Source organism: Anas platyrhynchos, chromosome 12, assembly GCF_047663525.1.
Source record: "Anas platyrhynchos isolate ZD024472 breed Pekin duck chromosome 12, IASCAAS_PekinDuck_T2T, whole genome shotgun sequence".
In the NCBI taxonomy this organism is placed as follows: Eukaryota; Metazoa; Chordata; class Aves; order Anseriformes; family Anatidae; genus Anas; species Anas platyrhynchos.
In genome coordinates, this window is record NC_092598.1 from 14,887,400 (window position 1) to 14,913,160 (window position 25,761).

At 40.1% G+C, this 25,761-nt stretch overlaps 1 protein-coding gene across 15 annotated transcripts in view; it reads left to right on the forward strand.

Moving 5' to 3' along the window:
• The window catches only part of LOC101791976 (uncharacterized), a 716,414-nt gene that overhangs the window by 464,494 nt on the left and 226,159 nt on the right, over positions 1-25,761 (forward strand). The window contains exon 7 of one of the 15 annotated variants that reach the window (XM_072043927.1): positions 1,506-1,596. The exons of 13 other annotated variants lie outside the window; for them this stretch is intronic. The gene's annotated coding sequence lies outside the window, so the exon portion shown is untranslated. Of the gene's footprint in view, positions 1-1,505; positions 1,597-2,940; positions 3,079-25,761 lie in introns of those variants that run through there. One more of the 15 variants, XM_072043939.1, reaches the window with a different exon arrangement.

Genomic DNA, 25,761 nt, shown 5'->3' on the forward strand with positions numbered 1-25,761 from the left:
GTTCAGGGACTCATTTTGATCAATGAATAAATCTCTGACTCCCAGCAGAGACGCTCCAGTGCAGGAGTGATGCCAATGTTTCCAATCACAGTGCCTCTGCTGAAATGGTGATTGCTATCTGACCTGCCAAGGAAAAGGTGATGTGAGCCAGCGCCTTCAGAGAAACCATTGTTCTGATGCTACAGCATGGAGAAGTCGCTAGGACAAAGAATTGCTAAATATCATTACCCACCCTCGAACAATATCACAGTGGATGGCTGGGAACCACCCTGACAGTAGGGAGTGAAATTTTATAGGGACTTCAGTTCTAAAAATGGACAAACAATTGAAATATAAGACAGCTATCTCACTGGATAAATAATGTAAACCATCCAGGCTAAATAGAAATAATTACAGTGACATCACTGGAAAAAAGAGCTGATGAAGAAAGTATGTAAAAATACCAACAGCAATTAAGGCAAGAGGCTTAAAGGCTGACTAATTGTCCAAAGACACTGGGTGCCATGTGTATTTCTTACAGAAGCAGTCTAAATATTCAGGGTAATTTAGTGGACAGAAATTAAATTTATATGTGGTAGGATTTTTTCCAAACTCTTATTTTTTTAGTAGTGAAAGTGGCTTAGATAATGCATTATCCATGTACAATTAAAACAGTAAAATTTTGATGCATTCATCTCAACTCTTATACTTTATTATTAATTGGAAATACTTAGATACTAAAGTTATGGTAGCCTTATGGTCTAAATTAGTACTAAGGGAGGTGAGAATTTCACAGAGAGATGTGTCAGTGTGACGTTCCAAAATTTTAGGAGACAGCAAGAAGCTCCTCAGTACTTCAGCACACTGTAACTTTGAGGGGAGAGTGATGAGTCAGGACCGGGAAGGAAATATTCTGGTGCTCCAAGCAGGTGGATGAACTGAAAACTGTGGCTGCAATGGATGGCACCAAGTTTGGTGGCATCTTTCCATCTGAAGGTTGGCATTTTGGGAAGGGATGGATCAGCAGGTCTTCTTTGTATGTCGTGCTCAGGTATTTACAGATGTGCTGCGTCTTACCAGCTGGCACCTGCGTACAAATCGTGTTGCTTATTCTTCAAACATTTATGCATGGGAGGAGTCTCACTGAAAACCAGGATTGTGTATTTACCGCGAGGGAGAACACCTGTGCCATGGGCCTCTCTGTGAGCAGCACGCTCAATGCTTGCACTGATTTTAGGAAACTTATGGCTCAGATACTAGTAGCTCTTAGCATTCCTCAGCCAACTTCAATTGTTTGAGCCACAGCATTGCCTCTGTGTTCAAAAGAATTGCCTTAGTGTATGTGTGAATTTGACCCCCAACCACAATTTTTTTATTAATAATAATGAAAATATTAATGGTTGAGTATAATAATGCATGGGAAAAAAGGAAACAGTGCTCGCACATGAAATAAAGTATGCTGTTCAGTATTTTGGATAATAAGGGTGCTCAGAAATATTTCCACCATACTTGCATTTGTCTCCTAGTCAAGAAAAGGAAATGAACTTCAAGAAAGTGGACCAAAATTCCCTTCCCAGCCACATTTCCTGGAAGAGAAGAACGAGCAGTATGTATAAAGTAAGGAACAAGCTACAAGGCCAGCCAAGCCTGCCTCCTGTGGATAGTTAATCCATAGCTATAAAATTATATTGTTCTATGTGTTAGTCTTAAATGGCTTGTACATGTGTCCATTGTTGTCAGCTTAGAAAGAATAGTTGTGAAACTTTGGTTCCAAGCATTTAAACGTTTTGTCGTGTGAAATGAACCCAAAGCAGCCCCGTTTCTTCAGCAGTTGCATTAAACCCTGGAAGGCTAGGTTAGAAAAGAGCATCTTCTAAGCATTCTGCACAGGGAAGCTGCAGGAAAATGTTGTAAAACTGTTTAACACTTGATGCTCTATTGTTAGGAAGGCCTGCTTGCTGCTTATAATGTCTGATCTGTGCATTGACGTTATTGCAGGCACTGAAATTCACTGCATAATCACCCACCGACTTGATAAGCACCTACAGCCACCTTTCAGCAAATAGTTTAAGTGCTTGGGCTGGGTTTTTTGTTTCTCTGTTTTTTGTTTTTGTTTTTGTGTGTGTATGTTTGTTTGTTTTTAAGGACAGGGGCTAAAGTATATAATGAGTGTGAGTCCATGGCAATCAGGTGTTATATCTGAAAGGAGCTCTCCGCTGATCCAGGCTTTGAACCATGTTACCAGCAGGGCCTGCTGGAGGGGTGAGAGGGCAGAGCCCCTATAGTTTATACAGAGCAGGTGACTTATCTGTGTTTTAGTTCTCACACAGCTGATTTTGTGTTTTTTTTTTTTTTTTTAATTTTGTAGATTTCTGTCCTTTGTACCAACTTGTCTTTGTGGGAGCAGAGAGTCAGAGAGTCCCTTCAGGAGAAAACGCTGCCAGAGTTAAAATATTGCAGGGGGGAAGCTTGAGTTTTAGATGGGGGCTCTGTGAATTGTCAGGCTTTAGCTCCAGGTGAAGTTAAATGCAGTTTGCAGCATGTGTTTCCCTCCTATGGATGTCCCCGCATGGGAAGCATCCTCTCCTGGCACCTCCAGGAGCTGTGCTGCAGAAGAGCAGACCTGAGGGTGCAGCGCATGGTTCTTCCCACATCGCCTGAGCTTTGTGCTTAGGCTGTCTTCATGCATGCTGTAATTCTGCTAGCCATGTCCTTAGGAAGTGGAGTACTAAAATTGCTGTGTAGGCACATAATTAAATCACCTGGCTGGAAGAAGAGGCAATGCAAGTGGCACGAGACATGCTGTGCACGTGTGGCTGGCTGCTCGCCGCCTTCTCAGGGTAATTCCTCCATCTGGGAAGCTTCTGGCTTCAGGTGATGCCTAGCAGGTGGCTGCGATCTGCTCTTTCACACCTGCAGCCTCTTTCTAAAGTTCTAGAGGTTTTAAGGAGCCCTCAACAGTTTTACTCCTTTGCACCAGCTGTGAGGTGTTGTGCTAGGAGGAGCCGTGAGGAGCTGCAGCCATGTTTAGGCTCCCTGCCTGCTTTTGAGGGGCTTATGTGGACTTCAGGCCTGGGAAGATTCTGGCTGTAATAACTGGTGAGTGATAAAGAGGCATTGCTTGCTTACCTGGTGTTCAGTGTGTTCCTGTACACAGCATTAAGGTAGCAGATCACAGAGCATTAGAGGGTTATTTTGGAAAGGCAAAGAGACTGCATTTTGCCTTTCAACTTTGTTTCTGACCCTGTTAGGTAGCAGTAGGGAGAGAATGGCATTAAAAAGTAGAGAGGACCATGGTGATGCGGTTCAGAAGAGCTCTAATGTTCCTGTATGTGTTGTTTCATCCCGTGTTTGAAAGGTTTGGTGCTAGAAGTAGAAGCTGTTGGGGAAAAATCTGCTGAGAAGCAGCCCTGTTCCCAAATCTGTGAACTTAGAGACAGATCAAAGGCAAATCTGAAAATAACACTGATCAGATAGTAACAACTTTTTGGTGAGGAAAAAGGTCTTGTGGTTAAGGTTTATTTTTAATTTCAAATCTGGAGTATTAGGCTGACTTCAGAAATCCTTTTGGTGAAGGAAACCTTGATTTATTTTTTTCTTTAGTGTATGCATCTGATTCTCTCACCTTGTAATGGGGCATATAGTAATGTATTGGTCATATTAGTAAATATGTGCTTATAGAAGAGGCTGGTGGCTGCAGTGGCATGGCCAGCTTGGTTGTTGGGAGAGGTGAGTAGCCAAAAGTAATGTCAGAAAGCACCTCCAAAAATGTGAGTTTCAACCCTAATAACTGACTCAGGCACTGGTGAGCTAGTATTGCTTCCAGGCTGGTTGTGAGGAGCCTTATTTCACTTCCAAATAGCAAGTAACGTCGTGTTGTAATCGATCTCTGGCCAGCCTCGTCTTTTCATCTGTGTGTCCGCAGCCCTCAGTACGAAGAGATTTGAGGCCCGACTGAAAGCTGTTTCATGTACCACATGGTGGGCAATAACACGGGAGGCCTCCCCTCCATCTCCCTAAACGAAAACTGATTGTGTAGTCGGAGTGCAAAGGCTCCGCATCTGTAGGTTGTGCTCAAGCCATGTGCGCGCAGAGCAACTCCTCTGGTGTGCAAATCCTCCAAAAGCAAAATAAAATACTGCCTCCATGTAAATATTTCAAGAGAATGCCCGTGCTCAAACATAATAAGTAATACAGGAATTGTTTTTAAGTTAATTGTGTGTATGTATATATGCAGTTTACTATTAAGCGTTAAGTGTAAGGAACCCTTTCTGGAGGACAGCGCAATTTCTTTTTATTCTTCTCTCCCTCATTTTATTCTGAAGGGTCTTGTTCTGTCACTTGGAGACATATTGCTGAGCAAGATCAGTAACTGATCTGGCACTTCCAGCTCATCTATTTACCTGCGTTGTGCAGAGACTGAGGGATTGAAAAATGCCTGGTGCATATGTTTTCTCCACTGAAACTAGAAACAGTTCAGCAACTTCCCTCTGTTTTGGTTTGTAATTTATTGACATGAATTCCTAACATCATGCTGGTTTCTGAAAAGACGTTTTGGTTTAACAAAATGTAGATAATTGCTTTGATGTTTTGGATTAGAAGAACTGTTTATCTTGTTTAAAAAGCGATGACAATTTTTTTGCAATAATATTGTCTTTATTCATACACGCATAATGGTTTGTTACATTGATTCTGACTTCCAAAAAAATAGATGGCTTAAAAAAAAAATAGAATAGCTGGTAATGTAAGGGTGATAATTTAGAGATAGTCAGCTGATACGATTTAGTTCACATTATTCACTTAGGGAATAAAAAATGAATATTAGAAAAATATATTAAAACCTAAAGCCTTCTCATTTTGCTGCTGCTTTTGGCATATTTGCCAAGGGACACAACGGTGATGTTAGGGAAAGAAAATGGTTTCTGGCTTGAGATTGTACTAAATAGAGTTCTTGGTTGAATTAAAAGTGACTCCAGAAATTATGCTTCACACTTGCCTTGTGCTTGCGTTCAAATGCAGGGGCAGATGTACTCTACTTCCTTGCATCATTGCTCTTATTTGGAGCTGGTGTTTTGGTGTTAGCATGTGTGGCCGCAGCACTGAGTTGGTAGGGTTTGTTTTTTTCTCTTATAAGAAATAGGTATCTTTTTCTTTAAAGTATCTATGTTTTTGTGCCTGAACGTAGGTCTTTTCACATGGAAACAATTGTATGCAGAAAATTGCTGGAGCAATTTTGGCGGCCATTTTTAATTTAAAAATTTGCCCGTGCACAGTGCACCCTTGTTTCTTCCCAAAACATACTTTAACAGTCAAGTAATATAAATTCTTTAAAAATTGAGTTTTTTAAGGGAAGTACTGATACAATCTTAGCTGCTTGCATAGCAACTTGACAAACAGTCCCACCCGTGCATTCGTGCTGATTTTTCATTTCTTTTGCTTTTCCCTCAGCTGCAACTGGCTTTTTTTGATGGTTACTCTTTTTGCCATTGACTATTCATGTGCTGACAAGAAAATTCTCTACTGTTTCCTTTTACAGCAGGTTTTGGTGAGACTTAAGCCCTGAACCAGTTATGTTGATATGGGAAAGCTTGATTCATTTGGTCAAAATTGATACAGTTACTTCGCAATTTCAGGACTTTTGTAAATTAATTTAAAAATTCTTCTTTCACACTTAATGCCTTTTCTCATCCAAATGCTTTTCCTGTCACATTCATCAATTTTTATGATACATTGTAAATTGTTCTCCAGTCTTTTGTGGTGATTTAGATGATTTATCTATTAACAAAATTGTAATACAAGAATACAATAATTTTCTGCTGCATGCCATAAAGTTTTCGAGTAATAACACTTCTGTCAAAGATGCTGTGACATCCTAGGAAACAGTTGAAGTGGATATTTTTCTGCCATTGCCTATGGTGTTTCAGGAGGTTTTCAGTGAAGTTGAGCCTCTAATTAAGCATGGAAAGCAGCTTAGTATCTTCTAGAATTATTAAATCCTAAAGCCAAAATTAACTAAATTATTTCCCAGGCTCGGTAATTAGAATCTTGCTCATGATTTTAAATACTTATTTCCTTCTTCGGTGCACAACTGATTCTTGGTGCTTCATTCATTACTAACTGCATGGTTAACCTCAATGTATGCACAGGCAAATTCAATTTTGCTGCAGTAATTAGTATGCATTTGGGGGGTGGGGGGGAGAAGTAGCTTGCATAGCAAGCTTTGCTACTATCTTACATATTATGCATGTATTAGAACAAATCACAGATGTAAATAGATCCATTAGCAATATAGGTTATTTGTTTTATTTCTGTAAAGTTTAACTGCACTATAAGAATTTGAGGAGGGAGGAAGAAACAAAGAACAATATTAGAAGTTCAGGCAATGCAATGTGAAGCTGGATGCGAAGGAAAAAGGAATTGATTCTTGTTTTTAGGAAGTGTTCAGACATTGCATAGTCTTCAAAACTCATTGCCACGTGGTTTTGCAGAAACCAAGAGACTTGGGTTAGAAAACAAATTAGACATTGAGTGAATTAGTAAACAGAGCTAAGGAATAGCATCTAAAGAGGTTCTAAGGAAATACTGGGGATGGTTTGTATATACGTAAGGATTTTTAATTTGAAGACCATGTGTTACTGTCAAAAAAAAACAACTAGTGATTTATTACAGCTAAAGGTAATTACAGTCTGTTTTTATTTGGTGAAAAAGGTGCCTTTTTATTGATTAGTGATTTTGGTTTAGGGATCCTTACGGAAGGCAGAGGTCACAGGCAGTTACAGAATATCATTTCAGACAGGAACAGGCATCTGTAGAAAAAGTTAAGGATATCAACATAATACCTAGAGTTTTAGAAATCATTGTAGGATTCACTCTGCCTAGCAAAGGCAGCTTTTAACTGGTAAGGTTTGTAAAAAGACTTTCCTTGTGTGCAAGTTTTTCTGTAGCTGTATAATGCATTTTTCCCCCACTTCTGTCTGAAACAGCAGTGGCCCTGGTTAGAAACTAGACAGCCAACCACTCATCTGGCCCCCAGGAACAATTCCCAGTCTGCTGACTTCACCCTTATTGGGCTGATCTCCTGGCACCTGGGGGATTGCATTCCTGTTTTTCCAGTGAAATAATATAGTGGGATATTTTGCCCCAGGAGGAAGGCTGGCGGTGTGTGTTGTGTATTTGCCAAGCTGGGGCAGTGATGGTCGAGGTCCTGGGGCTGTATGATCTTTCCTGCTGGTGTTTGCTGATCGCTGGACAGGGACTTTTGAAGATAACTCTCTCTGGTAATAATTTAGCCCTGGCTAAAGATGTTCTATCTCCCTGCCATTGTTCCTCAGGGTTTGGAAATAAGTCATTCTGGGTTCAAAATCAATAGGTAGTCATTTTATGGTCATTTGTGCCTTCATAAGGCTACGGGTAAAGAACTCATTAAGAATCACTTAGATTTACATGGCCTTGTCTCTCCTTGACCTGAAAGCTGTATAACAGGATGCTTGAACTTCTTGTTTAGGGTAGCAAGATGTGATGTTCCCTTCATCAGACTTCAGAGAGAAGTCTGTATCTGAAAAAGAAATAGTGTGTAAAAAGATATGTGATTAATCACTACATGTTTGTTCATGCCTTCAACACTATCTTTCTTTCTGGGAATATATTAGCCATGAATAATTTTTAACATCAGAGGATACAATCAATGAAGGTTTTGACTGACTAAGGATTTCTAGGTTTTCCCTATGAAAAAGTTGACATTCATTAAGGCTAATCAAAAAATAAAAAAATTCAATACAACACTTTTTACTTGATTAAAAAAGAGTTGTTAAACCACAAAAGGAAAATGTTTCATGGAAACATGCCGATGCTGCTGAAATCTTTACATGAAAAAATCCAAATGAATCATCAGTGCACTAATCTCACTTCAGGAATGTTGAATGTATCACTTTGTGTTTTCTGATGTCTTTCATGTGTATACAATGTAAAGTAAACTTAATACAATTGTCATATACAGGGGAAAGCATATAATGGTACTAAATTGATTGTTTTGTCACACAGAAAATTCCTTGGTTTTATTTAGAAAAATAAAAACCAACTCTCACACTTCACTAAGAATTCAGATTCTAGATTGTTACCAACACTGTGGCAGCTGTTTGAAAGGGAGAATTTTACATTCAGTAAATAAATTGCAGGATACTATCTTAATTTTTATCATACTGTCAAGTGACAAAAAGGTGCAATTTTTCTATTTCCCCTAATGACAGCAGAGGTCTGAAGGGGAAGCTCTGCTCTTATGTTCTGCATAGTTGTTTCTGAATACTGAGCTGAAGGGATAAAGAAGCTGGTTAGTGTAGACCCTTGTTGCTGATAATATTTATTCAATACTTATTTAAACAGGTAGAGTGAAGCTTCTGCCTTATCGGTGTCTACTGTTTTCTCAGGATTTTTCTATTCCCCAGAAATCAGGAGAACCAGGCAAGCCTCTCTCTGCATAGAGCTGTTAGAGAACTTCCAATAGGGAAAATGTGTCTGTATACTCCTGCTGTTGCACACAAGAAATCATTACTCCTATGCTCTCATCTTCCTGCTCCATTTGTATATAACACCCACCAATTCTCCCTTTCCATCTCTTCTTTTCCACTCACATCTCCATATGCTTTTCAGTTGAAAAAGGCTTCAGTTAATCTATGAAATGTGTACACTGCTCCCTCCTTCAAAGAAATTCCTTAGAAACCAACCATATTTCAATTATAGTGATTCCATACTTCTATTTCTCTGCATTGTGAGCTATAAAGAGAATTATTTTAAGGAATGATGCAGCAGTGGAAAAGGCAGTGCAACCTTAAGATGCATTAGGAGTGGTATTTCCAGAGGAAATGGTGGTGCTATTATAGAGACTGATACAACTTCAGAAATATCGTGTAGTGTTGGTCACCTATGGACAGGAATGTTCTGTAAAACTGGAACAGATGTAGAGAAGGGTCATAAGGCAATACAAAACCTATTTTATGAGAAGAAACAAAAGGCTTTTACATGTTCTAGCACAGCAAAATAAAAGCTGAGGGCTTACGATTTCTGTCTAGCATATAATGTTTGGGGATGCACAGGAAAGAATCTAAACTCTCTGACAATGCAGAGAGAAACAGTTCTTGAATGGACTTAAACTTTTTTCTCTTTACACTGAAACCAACCAGGGTCTTAATGAGAATATAGGGAGAGAAAAGTTCTGTATGCTTTCATGGAAGTTATGTGAAGTGCCAGGAGACCAGGATGTGCACCATAGGAAAACCTTTTCTATGAGCCCCACAGCATTGCAAGTTTTCTCCATTAATAATTTAAGTCTTCTACTTTATATCTCACACATCTGCTATAAAACATTTAGCCTCACGCTCAGACATTCCTTACTCTTCCCCGTACTTCCTGTGTGATATTAGGTAGGTCACCATGTCCTTCTGTCTTCCATGTGTACAATGCGTGTATTAGTATTCCTCACCTCAAAGGGATGCTGGAAGGATAAATATAGTAATGGCTGTGTTGGCAGAGGCCAGTAAATATTTTATCATAGGCAAGGAATCTCTTTGCATTCATATAATTTCTCTGTTACACACTATTGTTTCCGTCAGAAAGCCTATATAAAGGATGTAAGAATAATAATGAAATGTTTGGTTAGTTTGCTTACAGATAGTTGCACGTCTGCATTCCTGGTTTTGATGATATAGAATGTAAAATTATTCCGAGCTTGTTCTGGGCTCCCCAAACAAGCCTGGCATGGGCATGCTGGGATGAGTCCAGTAGAGGAGCGCACAAGTTGGGGCAGCTGAGCCAGCTGGGGTGGCTCGGGGGACCTTAGCAGTGTGCATAAATATCTGATGGGGCAGAAGAGATGGAGGCAGGCTCTTCTCAGTGATGCCCTGTGATGGGACAAGAGGCAACGGGCACAAACTGAAATGAAAGAAGTAATGTTTAAACAAAAGGAAAAGCATCATGGGGTGACTGAACACTGGAGGAAGCTGCCCGTGGAGGCTCTGGAGCCTCCATTGCTGGAGCAAGTGAATCTTTATACATTTTGTACGTGATCTTAAAGTAAATAGAGTAGGAAAGAAACCAGAGATTTGTTCATTCTTAATTGTTCTCTGCTACCTATGAGTGTGGCAGCTTGAGCAAGGTATGAATGGTGAGTTTCTTACCCCAGTGTCACTTGGACTTTTGCCATTGACTTCTGTGCGGTCAGGATTTCAGGGTAAATGATTCAAAGTGGAGAGCCACTGTTGTTCTTAGAGCTGCTGTTTTCTTTTCATTCTGAATCAGTATTGATTTACTTCTCAAAAAGGAAGGCTTAAATCTGTGTACTTTAGAAGTATATAATGACACTTTTGTTTTATGTTTTTTAAAGCAAAAAAAAAAAAAAAGGTACATCCTGTAACAGAGATCTGGCAAGAAGAAAACAACTTGTGGCTTCTACATCAATTTTATAAATTAAATGTAATCCTGTCCTATGAACAATGGGGGATTAAGTTTGTATCAGAGTTTAAATTTTCTGTAGTGACAACCCATAACTCCAAAGTAGCAGACTTTTTCCCAGTACAAATATCTAAGTTGTTTCACAAAATGAAAGCTCTACTGTTCTAAATCCCAAAAGGAATATTTTAAATATTTTTTTCATTCCATTAGTGTAATTTTCCCCAAAATAATAGAAACCTAGTCAGAAAAGAGGGATGGTGGTTCCTTGAGGGAACCTTTTATCTTGGCATTTGCTTGCGGGGTGAACATCCACCCACATCTGAGAGACGAGCCATGCTGAGTGCTGCTGCTATAGATCTAGTCATGGGTTTTCAGTGTATAGTTCCGGAAACATTTTCTTTTGAAAAATTTTGAAGCATTTTGTTAAGGCAAGATTCACTTTTTTTCTTAATCAACTGAACTATCTAAAAAAGAACAACATCAAGATTTGTCCCACAGGGACTCCTTCCCGGACAGAGCTTTTTGTTCCGTGATGAGAGACAGAATCAGAGCTGTCCAAATAATAAGAACCAGATTGCTGAAGTGGTTTATGAGGGGAGACTCAAATTTGATTTATTGCTCATTGTAGGGTCTGATTATCTGTTGTTGTGAATTTTCATGTGGCCACTGGTATACGTCAAAATGTTGTGAAAGTTTAATAAAAATTTGAAGTTGAAGTGCATTTACATTATTTATTGTTCTACTCCACTTCTGTTTAAAAAATAATCCTGTGCTATCCAGTCAGGCAGCTGAAAGTCTATCCAGTAACTAATCGAATGCCATTAATGGCAAAACATGAAAATAGAAGATGAAATAATACTTTTCTGGGAATAGCTTTAGACTAATTTTAATTAGTTGGATAAGATCTGTAAATTACAAACACATTTACAGAAATTCAAAGCTGTTTTATGAGATGTTTGTAATAGATTGCAGAGAGTTTGGTTATGACTCCTCAAAAAGCATTATGTAGCCAACTTCAATTAATGTATGTTAGCTAGTTATATCTCTTACAAAATACAGCGCGCACCAGTAATGTACTGTACTTGTCACACACTTACATTTTCATGCCAACCACAACAGGGTTTATTCAGAACCAGTTGTTAGTCCTTATAAAATGTGTTGTCTTGTAAGGCTAGTTGGTAGGGGAGTAAGACACAAATGCTGGTAATGTAAAATTAAGGTGCATGTGTTGTCTGACTAGTGGCTCCAAAATACTCTTGGTCTGTCAATGCACTATGCTGCCATGTATGATGGCACTTCTCTTGGGAAGGTAACTTCATGATCTTTGCGACCACAATCAAAGAGCATTTATGTGACCTGGTTTGCATTCACCCCTTTAGGAGTGATTTCACTGTTAGTTTATTCAGTCTGAGTCGTGCTCCTTCTGGTATCTCCAGTGCATTATAAACTTGCAATAGTGAAAATGATGATGATTTAAGATTCAGTGTATTTGTGGTTTTGTTTTTAACCAGCAAAATATAGTAGCATGATTCCCCTTTTATATGCTTATTTTGATTGCTGTCAGACAGCAGAAAATTAACCAGAATATCAAAATTGTTTCTCAGATTGTCAGTACTGCATTTTGGAAACATGGGGGCAAGGCTCATGGAGCTGCAGTTGCTTTATACAATTTGGGAAGGATTTTATAGGATATTTTTTTTACCGTAGGAGGAAAGGGCTTAGAACAAAAGACCAAACTAAAGAAGTGTACAGACAATGGAATAGCAAGTGAATGCAGAGTACTGGAGGGAAGAAAGCAGCCTGTCACTGTTCTTTACACTCTGCTAAATTAACTATGTTAATTCTGGCAAGGGAATCCACTGTCACATTAGACAGCTCAGTATCACCTCCTCAATGTGCAGCTACATATTAAAAACAACAACAACAAAGAATTGTGAAGTTGCAAGAGGAACAGGTAAAGAGTAATGCCACGTGCAGTATTGTCTGAATTGCTGTGTGCTGGTGCTGATCACAGGCTGTCAAAATTACTGAGAGGGACGTTGAAAAAGTTAGGAAAACAAAAGGTTGGAGTGGGACTGCAGCTAAATGGCAAAGGTTGGATGGTTTGACTTAGAAGTGGCGACTGCTTACCGGAGTCAGGAGGGCTTGGCAGCAGCTGCCTCTCTAGTGCAGGATCAGGGCTAAGGTCTGTTACTGTTACGCATACCATCAGGAGAAAAATGTTATGGTTCAAAGGCCGTGCTCTAAAGTTTTAGGTCTGTTAGATTCACCACTCTTAAATCTAAGAGTCAGCTTTATTATTTTAACTAGTTTACAAGGAGGCAATATATGTGACTGCATATATTGTCTGGGAGAGTTGTGTTTTTCACCAATAAGCTAGCTCTTCTGGCATGTTGAATGCATGGAAAAAAAAGTTTATTGGAAATTATTGTATTTGAAAAGGCCTTAGCTATTCCCCAGAAAGAAGAGCAGCGAACACAGGGTCAATTTACAACCTGACCTGAAAACACAAAGTTGATAATCGGCCATCATTGCTTATTGTATCTATGATCTGATTTGTTGAGATGCTCAATAAATCCACTATTAGGAGAAAAAGTGCTTACATGCATTTTTTTCCTTAAAAAAAATAAAAAAAAATTAAACAACAAAATAAAAGATTGATTGACAAGACATCAATAAAGCTTTGAGCATACACTGCTGACCTTTTTTTCTTTGCACTGCAATCTGTGTTTATTAGAATTCAGCTCCTATAAATAGGTTTCTGTGGATAAAAAAGCAAGCAGCTTCTTAGGAGTTTTGTTCAATAAACTTCTGTGAAAATTCTAAAGACTTAATACATGGCTTTCAATTTAATTCATTCTGTCTTCTCTTCTTAAAAATAAGATATAAGTGGGGATGAAATGGGTTTAGCTAGTGGAGTGTTTTTTCTAAAGCTGTATTCTTAAAACTCACCTTTCCTTTTTAATGTCTGCTACAGCAGTTCATTCGGAACAGACAGGATATATATCATCTCATGCTGGTACTGTAGGCGATTTCTTCCCTTTAAATAAAAACATATTATAAATCTGTGCTGCACTTGAGTGTTGTAAGTGCTCAGGTTAGTGACTTCAAAAGTAGAGCTGAAATGAGGATTTGGCAGGCACTAAAAAATACTGACCAAGTCCTCAGACCCTATTTTCTATTTGATTTTCCTGAGCAGAAAATCTCTTCAGAGCCTTTCAAAACAGTAAAGGTGGTATAGCAGTGATGTCAAGTCTTTTAATTTTATTGCAAGCCTCCCAGTATTCCTGTATTAAGTCTTTTTGTTCTTAAAGCCCTGCCTTTTGGAGTCTTCTGAGAAATTATTTCGTTTTGTGTTGCGAAAGAAAATGTGTAGGTGATGTTGCTATGAGAGGGAAAAAAAGTGAAACGAAAGGAGGGGACTAAGTTTGAAGCCTGGTCAGCAAAGTTCCTGGACAGGAGCTCGGATGTCCTTACCTTCTCGGGTATGTTTTACTGAGACTGAGACTTCCAGTGCTGGCAGGTGAAGATACCTTTGTCTTGGGCTCAGAGTAGGTATGCATTTTTCTGCAACAGTTTCATGATGGGGGGGGGGGGGGGGGAAGCCAGTGTTATCAGATTATTGTCCCACAGTTTCCTTCTTCCTTAGTATCCCTGAAAAACAAAGTTGCTTGTGTTTAACACCTTCTGTTACTTTCTTCTGATGTGCTAATTCTGGATCAAGCAGCTTCCACCAAATTAATCATACTAATCCTAATTAATTTAGGCTATCTCCTCCCCTTTCCTCCTTGTGGAGGTCTTCGTGGTGTTTTTTGTTTGCTTTTAACAGAATTCTTTCTCCATTGTTTGACTGGAAGGTCCTTTCACAAGTTACTGGCTGTTTTAGCAGAGTACAAAAGAAGAAAAACTTACTGTTATTTCTTGTAGCACGTCCCATCAGAGCATCTGCAGGACACCTGGGTTGGTCCCACGTAGCATGGAAACACTCCACTACTGTCCACTACCTGGACAGCTGGCCTCTTGGCACATGCTATCATTGAAAATCAAAGGGCACTCTGTTTCAGATAGGAGGTGAGGGCTGCATTGGCTATTTGTATTGATCTAAGTCTTTTATATATAGATGGTAATCGATCCTCTACCTCTGTTTCTCTCATCTAAATAGAGTTAAAAATACTGTATCAACTTTGGCCTGTAGTTCTTGGATTGGATGTACCGTGTATACAGGAAGCTTTATCTTAATTCATCTCTGGTTGTATTAAACCCTTCAGCTTCTGGGACAAAAACACTGGATTTGATTATTCCTCTCACAATTTTGAGTATGCTGAAGCATGATTAGGGAAAGGTTGCACCATAAACCAGGTAATATCACTTCTGTAAGCCAAAAGGTGCAAGGGCATATAGCACTCTACAAAGAAGATACGAAGCAGAGAGAGTCTGCATTTTGTCTGCCCTTAGATCTACAGAAAAAAAAAAAAGTAGCATGTTGTAAGTGATTTCATCAAATACAGGAAATTCATAAGGTTTCCTGCGAACGTTGAAGATGCTACAAAATTAGAGGGCTTTTTAGAAATGCTCTGTGTTTGTAATGGACATCATATCCTACAAATCATTCCCATTTCTGCACAGCGTTGAACAGACAGCTATGCTCCAGTCAAATTTTATCTATTAACTGTAACATTTTAGGGACATGCAGATGTTACTTGCAGATGAGGGGACCATATAGAACTTGAATTCTGCTTATTCAGTAATAACTTGTTTTGCAAGCTCTGATCCTTGACATTATTAATTACCATGCTACCCAGGTGCAGTGGAAAAAAAAATGTTTGATATAACTGAGCACGTTAAAAATACTGGATTAAAGAATTAGCTCTGTCACATCTTAAATAGGGCAAAATAACATTGCTAATCAAAATCTGAGCACATACAAGGTGATCATTTACCTACTTCCATCGCACATTGTTTGAATAGTTTGTATTATGGATGTGAAATTGCCCTCAAGGAGGCTAGTTAAAGTAATAAAGGCTTCCCTTTGCCTCAGGAGCCACTCCCTTTGTGATATGACCTTTCTGTGACTTCTGAGCTCAAATCATTATGAGGAGAAACAAATGCTTATTTTAAGTCTTTTTGAAGGCTTTTCAGGCATTAGGTTTTATGGCTAGGCCTTTTTCTCTTTCTAAACTAGTTTTGTGACTGGGTGGAGCAGGGAGATGTGGGGGGAAGACACTATCACAATTGGAGACCTTGAACGGTGATTTCTGTGCTGTGTGTTGGGGTTTGGGGCTCGCTTTGAGGAAGAAAGGTGGTTTTTAATCGAGGATAAAAGCGGTTGCAGTCCTCTGTGCTCCCTGCAGTGCTGCTGGGGCCGTGTGGGCCAAGTTTACCTCAGCTCGTGCCAGCGCTGCGGTCACCTCAACTGCCCTGCCGCTATTTCTCAGTAAGGTGCCCTCACCCCGTTGCTGATGGGGGACAACAAAAGCCCAATTTCTGACGCTAGGTAGAAGTGTTAAAGATGAGGTAGAAATAAAGTGAGGAGAGTATTTCTGTCAAGGCTGAGTTGTGCATGGATGTGGTGCTGCCTGAGGTGCAGTTGGTGTTGTCAGGCTGTGTAACGTACCATGTCGTGCCAGCAAGGCTCTGCTGGGACTCCAGAAACCAGACTTAGTCAGAAAAATGCAGAACTAGACACCCTAACACCTGTTTATTTGAACAAGATGTACAGGTATGCTGAAATTCAAGCATATATTTCACTGTGGTTTTAAGACACACTGGCTGTGACAGCTGAAAGCTGAGGCCTTCCCAGCATGCTGCGGCTGTGGTCCTGAGCTTGGACATGTAATGTCCAGGCCTGCGTATGAGGAACATCAAAAAAACCTCCTCGGACAGAGCTGCCTGCCGGCTCCCCAAAGGTCTCAGGAGAAGTGAGGTGATGCACCTCCCGCTGATAACCAGGAGGGCCAGCGATGGTCCTTCCTGAAGTGTTTGTGTTGGTGATGGGCTCTTCAGGTTTTCTTTGTGTGCTTTGGGTCATCTGCACACTCAGCAAACGCGGTGGGTAAACAATCTTTTTATGAGGTATAGATTTTCTTATGGTTAATCAAAGGTTTTAGAAGGAAAACCATAAAACTCTGAAAGTTGTCATAAACTTACAGGGCTACATAGCAACGCTGTAGAAGTCTTATTTGTGGCCATCTGGAGTGAGGTAGGTCACTGCCTGATAACCTTTAGGGGTACTGTCTGTGGAAATTTGAAGGTTACTCAAGTAGAAGCAGATAGATAAGGAGAGATGCTGTAAAAGAATGAGTAACTTCCAAATATGCTTATTTCTATTCTCATTCCAGTTTTGTGGCAACTGATGATTTCTGAGTATCTGTGTTCAGAACTACTCACCAGGCAATTTCTGTAAGCTTTCTTCTTTGTGGATGACTTGGGAGAAATATGTTATGAGTGAAAATATTTGGGCAATGCTGGAGAGACATAACAGGTCATCTGTGTGGTGCTGTTAAGTTGTGTCTGGGTGAACAGAACCTTACACTCAGATTTTTGGGAAATGTACAGGTTCTGAGATGGAACATAACTTTTAAAATAATCAAGAATCCACTAAGAATTCATTGTTTGTTTGAAAACAGTGCCTCAAGAAAGCATCTGAAATTTGTTGAAAGTAAAGACAAAGTGAAGATAAACACTCTTCATCTGAGCAAATATTCATAGGAAATTGGCTGTTGATGTGCGCTTTGCCCAGCAGAATTCACCAAGGTGCGTTTGGGAGTATTCTACCCACTCAACTGTAATCTTAACACAAAGTGTAGAACTAAGTATACAGTTACCATTTGAAAAATCGCTTAATATCTTTTCTGCAAATTTTCTAATTTGTTTAATTAAAACTTAGCACTCCATTTCACTTCATTAGATCCATTTAATTTCCATGTATCTAAGCAGTTTTTCAAGTACATAATTAAAAGAATAGTTTTAATAAAATCAGTACTTTCTGTACATCAACATGCTCAAGAACAGGATCTGTATTTTCTTGTTGATCAGCATGTGATAATGAAAGCATTAATGTAAAGTAATAACAAAGAAAGAACCTGGTGCTGCTCAAGAAGTCCACCCTGAAAGTGCCCACCAGGTGCTTTAAGGGAATGTAAGATCTGTGTGTTTTAGTGGAACTTTTCAGGAGGAATGAATGCAGCAATAATCCTTGATACTCACTTTTAACAGGGCAGTAGGGATTCCTCATGAAGACAAATAGCCTGTGGTGAGCATCTAAGAGTTTGGGTTTGGGTGTGTGGGTCCCAAAGTACCATATAGAGGTGGATTTCATTAAGCCAGTTTTTACAACTGAAGAAATTGGGATGTAGAAAAAATGACTTGCATATGGTCGATCAATAAATTGGAAGCAGAACTAGTGGGGTTCCCAGCAGTTTTCTTTGTCACGCTCGGTCTGAGAGGAGATGAGACGAGACTGTGGTGGTTCTGTTGCCTAGTGGCTACAGCCTGTGGATGTCTGGAGGAAGAGAGAATGTTTTAGCAATCGATATCTGTGTGGGATGAGGATTAATCCCATCTGCATTTTCCTCTGATAGGCCAGTGCTATGACTGGAGGGAAGAAATGACCCCACGCCTTGATCGTTGTTTTAAAGGAATAGAAAAAGCTATGTGGATATGTACTATATAGTTTCAGTCTATAGCTCCTTCTAAAATGTGCATCAAATATAGAAGGAAAGTTGATGAGGAAACAATGGCTTACCCCACAACAGTAGCTTCTAACCTGCCTGATGCTCCCAAGCCTGTGAGACTCATGTAATGAAAACTAATGTATAGTACAGCAGCAAGATGAATCTGGGTAGTCTTGTTCTCTGAACTCACACTAACTTTGGTGGTCTTTGCAGCTGACTTTCAATATATACTTTTGCTAAACTTTTATGCAACTGGAATTTTGTATTCTAGTATGTGTACAATGTTGAGTAGGGACTAAATAATTCACTGGTACATTTGGGAGTTCTGTATGTGCGTGTGTTTATGTATGTTTGTGTGCAAATATTTGAGGGTGTTACTGAAAAGGAAATATGATAAATAGGAGCATACACTCCTGCTTCTAGTCTGCTGCAACGGCGGACAGCTGTCTTGCAGACCTTTTCTTCCAAAGGCTCCAGACTGTGTGCCACGTGCTGTGTTGTGTTGTGGCCACAGTATACATCACAGCACAGTTCACTGTGTGCCTTACAGTACATTCAGTGTACGGTGCCATAACAAACTGTAGCAGGTTACTAAAAGCCCATAAGTTCTGTTCCACAAGAGGAAGATGAGTGAGATTAAAGGCACGGTTGGATCCACTTAGGCATTTAGATGTCATTTTAATTCTATGCAGCCTCAGAATGAAACCAAAGTAAATGGTAAATGTAACTTTTGAGTCCTTATCTGCTCTAGATAGATATTAGCAAAGCTCTTTCAGTATATGAGCACTACATTTTAACATAGTTCTGTAAACCCTTTTGTATGTCTTTTTTTCCTGAAAAGGTTGTAGAAACTCAAGGTACATCTGACAGTTCACTTGCAATGGATGTAATTAAGCAAAATTAATTAAATTAGATTACTTCTAATGTATTTTCATGCATCTTATGCAGATTCTAAAGAGTTATAAATGGCTTGGTCTAAAGGCAATTGAGGGTAATGGGAATCTTTGGGCCTCAGGTTAGGCTCTGTAAGAGTTTTTCCGTTAATAGAGAGGATCAGAGTATTTTTATGGCACTTGAAAACTGACAGGATTGATACCTCTGTTAATAAAACTCTTAACCAAAGCTTCTCTTTTCTCAAATGTCAGCTTTAAGGATATTGGCAAAAGCTGTCAAGGCTAAAGGATTAGTTATTCATCTATTTTCTTTCTGGTCTTTCTTGATGCATCCTTTCAGCTGTAGATACAATGCGCTTACTTGTTCCGAGGGACTTTCTCCATGTTAGTCCCGGTCCTGCAGTGGTACTAGGTGTGCTGCGAGCACTTGGCCATTGGATCACCTGAATCGCGGCACCTACACCATTTTCCTTGTGGCAGGTTGTGGCAGCTGGTGTGCAACGATCAGACGGTCCAAGCTAAGCATGCTTATTTGGCAGGAGGAACAAAGCACAAAAGGAAGAAAGACTTTTGACAGTATGCAATGTGTACATCTGTTTGACATTAAAACTGATCAACGCATGCTGGGAAACCAAAGACCTAACTTGTACATGTATTTATACATATAGCCTCTGCTGCGTGTGGTGGGACCTAGACCTTAGAGTGCACTGGCCCCAGCCCTTGGCAAGCCCTGTCAATCCGCAGGAAAGGAGGGGACATGGTTGATCCCATACTTGGGCTTGTTTTTCTTTGAAAGTTACTGTTAAACTGGTGGAATTAGCAACCATGCTATAACCCCCTGCAGTGATAAGCTGCCACAGAGCAGCTCTTGTGCTCTTGCCATGCTATTTGAGAAACTCAGTCCCTAGCTGCCCCTGCAGAGGAGTGTGCTCTTTGAACTGCACTGGGGAAAGATGGGTGTGTTAAATATTGCAAACTTAAACAGAAATTAGTAACACTGTTCTGACTTAAAGTGATTCATTTTGAGAGCTCCTCTGGCAATTGCTGTTGAAGTCCTGGCATTGGCTTTGCCAGGCTGCAGTCTCTGTTTCCATTCTGTGTTTGAATGGCAGCTCATTCTGCAGGCTCAGTGGGGGGGAATTATGATGCTATTCAATTAGCCAGGTAACCTCTGAAGGTTTGCTAATGTACGTATAAAATAGAAATCTGCTCTTAAAACTTTTCTCTGACATGCACAGTCATTTCAGGCACTAAATAATGGTTATGTAATGTACAGAAGGCAGCCCCCATGGTGTGGTATTCCAGGGATGGGTTTTGTCCCTTGCATACCAGAAGAGTGCTCTTACTGGGTCAGAGATCTGAGACCAGAACATCAAGCACTGCCTTTTATGAGAAGGTGTTCCCGTGTAAAATGGGGCTAAAATGGGGCATTTGGAACTGGGAGAACAAGAGTTATTTAGGACCATTTTGTAGCAATAAGCAAGGATAATAATAGGTCTAATTCCAAAGATGGTAAATAATATGTGCACAGAAAATCTTAATGTAGCGGAATTTAAAGCCATGTATTTATATGGGTTGTGTTAGAGATAAGTATTCCATATGAGCAAGGAACTACACCTTCAGGATGCATGATTTTCTCTGCCTGTTCCTCTTATTTACAATGAAACAAAAGCACAATATTTAAACTCCAGAAAAAAGGAGTATGCGAGACTCTCTTGTTGACAGCTGACATCTGCCAATGTGCAGGCAAGCTATGAAGGAAGAAGCCTGTTTAATCCTTAGAAACGTTGTGTGAAAAAGTCCCACCCTTACGAAGTTGTGTACTCCCCAAACTGGGGAACTACCTGCTGCAAGGTCTCCATTAGATTTCACATCAAACAGTTCCACTAGCTTATTCACAGTACAAGCTCTTGTTTCTGATGACATGTGTCTTGTAGATTTCGTTTGCTTGCTTTAGAAAGTTGCCTTCCAGTTCATCTCCTCTGTATTCAATATGAACTGATTTGAAAATAAAAATAAAAATAAAAATATGTGGGGTCTTAATACACTGTAGATCTTGCCAGTTTGTGGGACTGGACTTCTCTGTCTCAAGCTTCATAAAATGGAATTGTGGGAGGGCCAGAAAAAAAGACAAGTATCATCTGTAACAGGTATTCCATATTTCAAGGAAATTAGAACAAATTACTCACTAGAAGTGATGCTAATAAATTACAGTAGGTGTAAAGCATTCAGAACAAAGCAGTTATGTAACGGTAGAAATCCCAAATGTGATGTATTGCTGAAATATGGGCTTGCTGAGCATGAGCTTGCTATTGTTTTCATAGTGTTGCTCCTGCTATTTAAGTTTGCAGTGAGATGTGTTTTACTGAGAAGCTGCTTAAACGAGTAGATGAACAGGAGTATTCAAAACATCAGCTGCAGAATTCCATGTTTTACCTGTTAAAATAGACTTGACTTTTAAAAACACAGAAACAAGAATGCCCCCTTGAAGGGTTTTTTAACACGCCACAAAGAACTGTCAGTGTCACTGGGAAACCTTCTCATTTTTTTTAATATTTGCAGCAAGTTTTCCTGTTCACATGATAGCCAAGGCAGGGTGAGTAATGGTGCTAATGGAAAGCTCAGGGAACAACGTTTTGATGCATGAAGGAGTGGCCTGGGAGCCTGATGTAAATAGAAGCCAGGGCTGTGCTGGCTTTTGCTTGTTCATTCCTCAGTAGTTCTTGAGCTGAATATTGTCAGGGTTGTTTCTTCAGTCTTTAATTTGAGTGGGAAATTCAGCACTCCTCACTCCCCCAATCTCAGCTCCGTTGTTTCCTGGCTCAGTCTCCAGTGTTGTGTTGAGGCTCTGACCTCATGTTCACTTAAAGCAAGCTGGACAGATAACTTCAGAAGTTGATTTAACTTTTCTTTTTTTTTCCTCTAGGCTTCATTTAGCTTAGGCAACAAAGGGTGCCATTTGCCAAGCTGTTAGGTGATGGCATCTCTCAGCTGGTACCGGGAGGCTGGGGGAGGAGTGTGTTAGGCTGAAATGTGTAAACAAGTAGCTCATTCTCATAACACGGGGAAAGAGCAGTGTCCCGTAGCAGTGCTTGGGCTTGACTCAGGTCAGCTTTGCAACTAACAACAGAAAACGTGAAGGTATTTCATGGAGTACAGGAGCACAGCGAGTGACCCAGTAACTCAGCACATACAAGGAGGAGCCTGCAATAGCAGAAAGCTTCAGCTGGCTTCTCCAGTACTGCTGAGAGTAAGAGTGTGTGCACAGCTGTGCTTTCAGAGTTCAGCTGCAAAAGGGCTGCAAGCCCAAGAAGCTAGAGCTAAGTGTGGATGGGCTGTGTTTTCGCTAGGCCTTATCATTTCAAGGGAGGATGTTTGTCAGGGTGCTTCTTAATATAGCCATTGTTAACAGGGAGCTGTGTGGGTACTAAAGTTAACCTCACAAGCTTCCGAAGTGTCAATATTGTCTGGCCTGGAGCCTTTCATCAGCTTTCAAGGAACCAAACAGAATTAGCTGGGTGGCTGGGACAAGGTGGTGTGTCCTGCATGCCCTGCATCTCCAAAAAGCTGCATGGGCTTCTTCCCACCTGCTGCCGGGGTGCCAGCACAGCACACCTCCCCTCCTCCCTGCCGGGCTGTGCTTGGCCTGCTGGTGGCTTCCTGCTCCATTTACCTCGTCTGTACTGGGCAGTGATGGGGATCATCGTGCTCCTTCAGTGCTGCTAGCAGGTCCAAACAGGCAAGTTTCTGGCTCTGTTTAAAACTTATCCCCTGCGCTATTCCTTCAGAGCAAAAAAGTCAGTGGATTGATCCCAAGCATGTAAGACAATCTTTGTTTAAAGAAGAGGAGAATTATATTTCAGCATTTCTCTGACAATTATAGTAATCAAGCTAAATTATCCATAAACCAGAAAAGAGTATCAATTTTACGTTTGAAGGAAAGTTTTTTATTAAAAGATAGTTTTGCTTGGTATTTTATGCCGGGGATATAACCGCTTTAGCCACCCAGAAACCAGACTGTGGTTTGTTTTTTCTTTATTATTGCTTGGCGAAGTTATTGAGGAAAAATAGCAGAATCTGAGGCGATTCCAAAAGAAGTTTTCTTGCCCTGACTCAGTAATTCTGTCTTCATGGATTTGTGCCTTTTGTGGGTTGTCACCGTGGCTATGCACCTCCTTTAACAAAGAGCTTCTTAAAATAGGGAATAAGCTCCTGTTGTAGACCTGGCAATTATTTGGGGCTATCAGCGAGGTGGCAGGATGCTGTGAAGGCACAGGCTCCAGCTGTGCCTTGTTCCTTCCTCAGGTTGGCTCCTGTTGTCCCAGCAGCATCCTCTCGGTGTACTGGTGCTCCTGTTCCTGTGCATTTGCAGCCCCTACGCTGTACAGAAATCATAGGTTTAAAAGCATCCATAGTATTGTGAAGTTTGTATCTCTGCTTTTTTGTGAGTGGCTAATGAGACTTGCTCTTTATTCCCACTTTTCCTAAAGTAAATCATAATGAGGAAGTCACCACATAACTATAACAACAGTGCAGTTTTGGAGATGAAGGGGCATGGCTTCTTTAGTAACTTAACTACCAAAGCCTTCCTTAAAAGAAATAAAATATTCACACACCTATAGTAGACAGCAGTATTCTTGAAAACACGTTCCTTCTGCGTACTTCGAGGGAAGTCAGGTTCAAAACTTATTTCTCAAACACATGCAGTGACTGGTTGAACTCTTCCAATTTATTTTGCTGAAACTTGCTTTTTTGAAACTTGCGTTCGTTGCCTGTGCAAATAACAGGTTAGGGTTCTTTATTCCAAGCATAATTTCAATGGCTCCCCTTTATGATTTATTTCAAGGATTACATTCTATTCATTTCACTTACCAAATAAAAAAGACAATTCCACTGAAATCCGAAAAATAAACCAAAAGTGGTGTAAATTATTTTTGTAACATCTATCTTCAGCACTGAATGGAAGAATGGAGTCTGGAATAATCCCTGCATTGAAAATTAAGACATCTGAGTTCGTCTCTGGCTCCGCTGTTGTGTTTTGGTTGGGGAAATTGTGTGATCTTTCAGCTTCACTCTGTAAAACTAACAAATGGGCGCGAGTGTTGTGAGACACTGAGGTGTTTGGAGCTCCATGACAAATACTAAGCAAGTTAAGAGCAATAGTTTCAGTCGCTAAATGTAGGGCTGTGCTTAATGATAGTCTGTGATTTATTTAATGCATTTAGCATTTTTTCTTTCTCCATGCATCATTCTGATTTATACAGTTGTATTCATGATTGTGTAGGTATCTGCAGTGTAATTAGAGAACAAAGTTCAGGCAGTGGGTTATTAATGAATGACTATAAATATCATTTAATGCGTATTTCTTGCTCATAAACGGCTCGTCGTCTAAATCACAGGTTTTTTTTCTGCTTATTGGTTAGATTAAAACCCAAGAGACTAACAATTACTATCCAAACAGCAATTTTCAGCTAGTGAATGCTTTCACGGATATGTGCAGTCAGCTGAATACTTGTGAGCGCCGCATTACATGATCCTTCAAAGGAAACCTTGCAGGCCTTGTGCTTAAAAATGATTAATTGATTCTTGTATTATTTGGCTATCTTTGCTGGCATGTCAGACTTATTCTGTAGCACCTGATATCTGAAAGGTACAAGCTTTCCTTATTTTATAGCAGTAAAGAGCAACTGCAATTACTCGGAACTTGGTAATGTACAAAGGCAACCAACAAAGCGTAAGGCCAAGCACTTTAAAGCAGGACACATGCTAGCTTCCTCTGCTCTACCTGCTGGGCCTCGGCTTCATTTGTCACTACTGGTGCTTTGTTTCCAGCACAATATCAGAAATAGTATTCCCTTGCACACTCCACCGCTACAGATGACAAAGGGAGGTTTTTTAATCACCTTGCTCTCAAACTATAAAGTAGCTCTGTCTAGAGAGGGCTGCACAAATGGTTGCATCTGGGCTGTGGGTTTGGAGACTCTAAAGAACTCTTAATAGCTTAAAACGGAGGATTTCACATCTTTAACTTGCTCGAGTGTTTTTAGTGTTCTGGTTTGATTAAGACTTAAGTTATTCATTTGCCTATCTGCCTGTTCTTCCCCTTGGGATTATGTTTATAGTCTTCCCTTCTGAAGAGAAATTGCTGATGTCTTCTCTAACCTCAGAATAGCATTTTCCATCTGTCTCTGTATGCCTGGTTGTTGTATACAGAAAAAAACAAACCTCCTTGTTATCAGTGCCTTCTACATTTTCTCATGTTTTTATATCATCTGTGAATGTTAGGTACTTACCGGGCATCCTGTTCCTGTAAAAGTTCCAGTGCTCGGTCAGTCTCCTGAAACAGTGCTAGTACTGACACTGCCTTACAGCCAGAGGGTCAAGGGACTTTCCAGTGGTCCCGAAGAGGTTTCTGAAGCCATGGCTTGATGTATTAGCCTAGAATCTGGGCTGTTGCTCCAAACTTCTTCCTCTGGCATTTGAAAGCTGAGCTAATGTTGGGATGATTGGTGTAAGCTTGTTTCCTCTCTAAGGATACAGTTTGCCCTCCTGGGAGGTGGACTAGTGGCTCTCCTCAAGGTGTGTGAAGAAGCTGTCTTGCTCAGGGGGGTAACTGAGTTGAACTCTAACCACTGATGCTACAAAGTAAATGAGAAGGCTGTCATGGTGTGCATACAGATGTGTGTATTGCATGCCTTTGCAATTCCTAGTAAATTATTTAGGGTTGACGTTTTTATATATGCAGTAAAAATATTTGGACTCTCGTGACCATT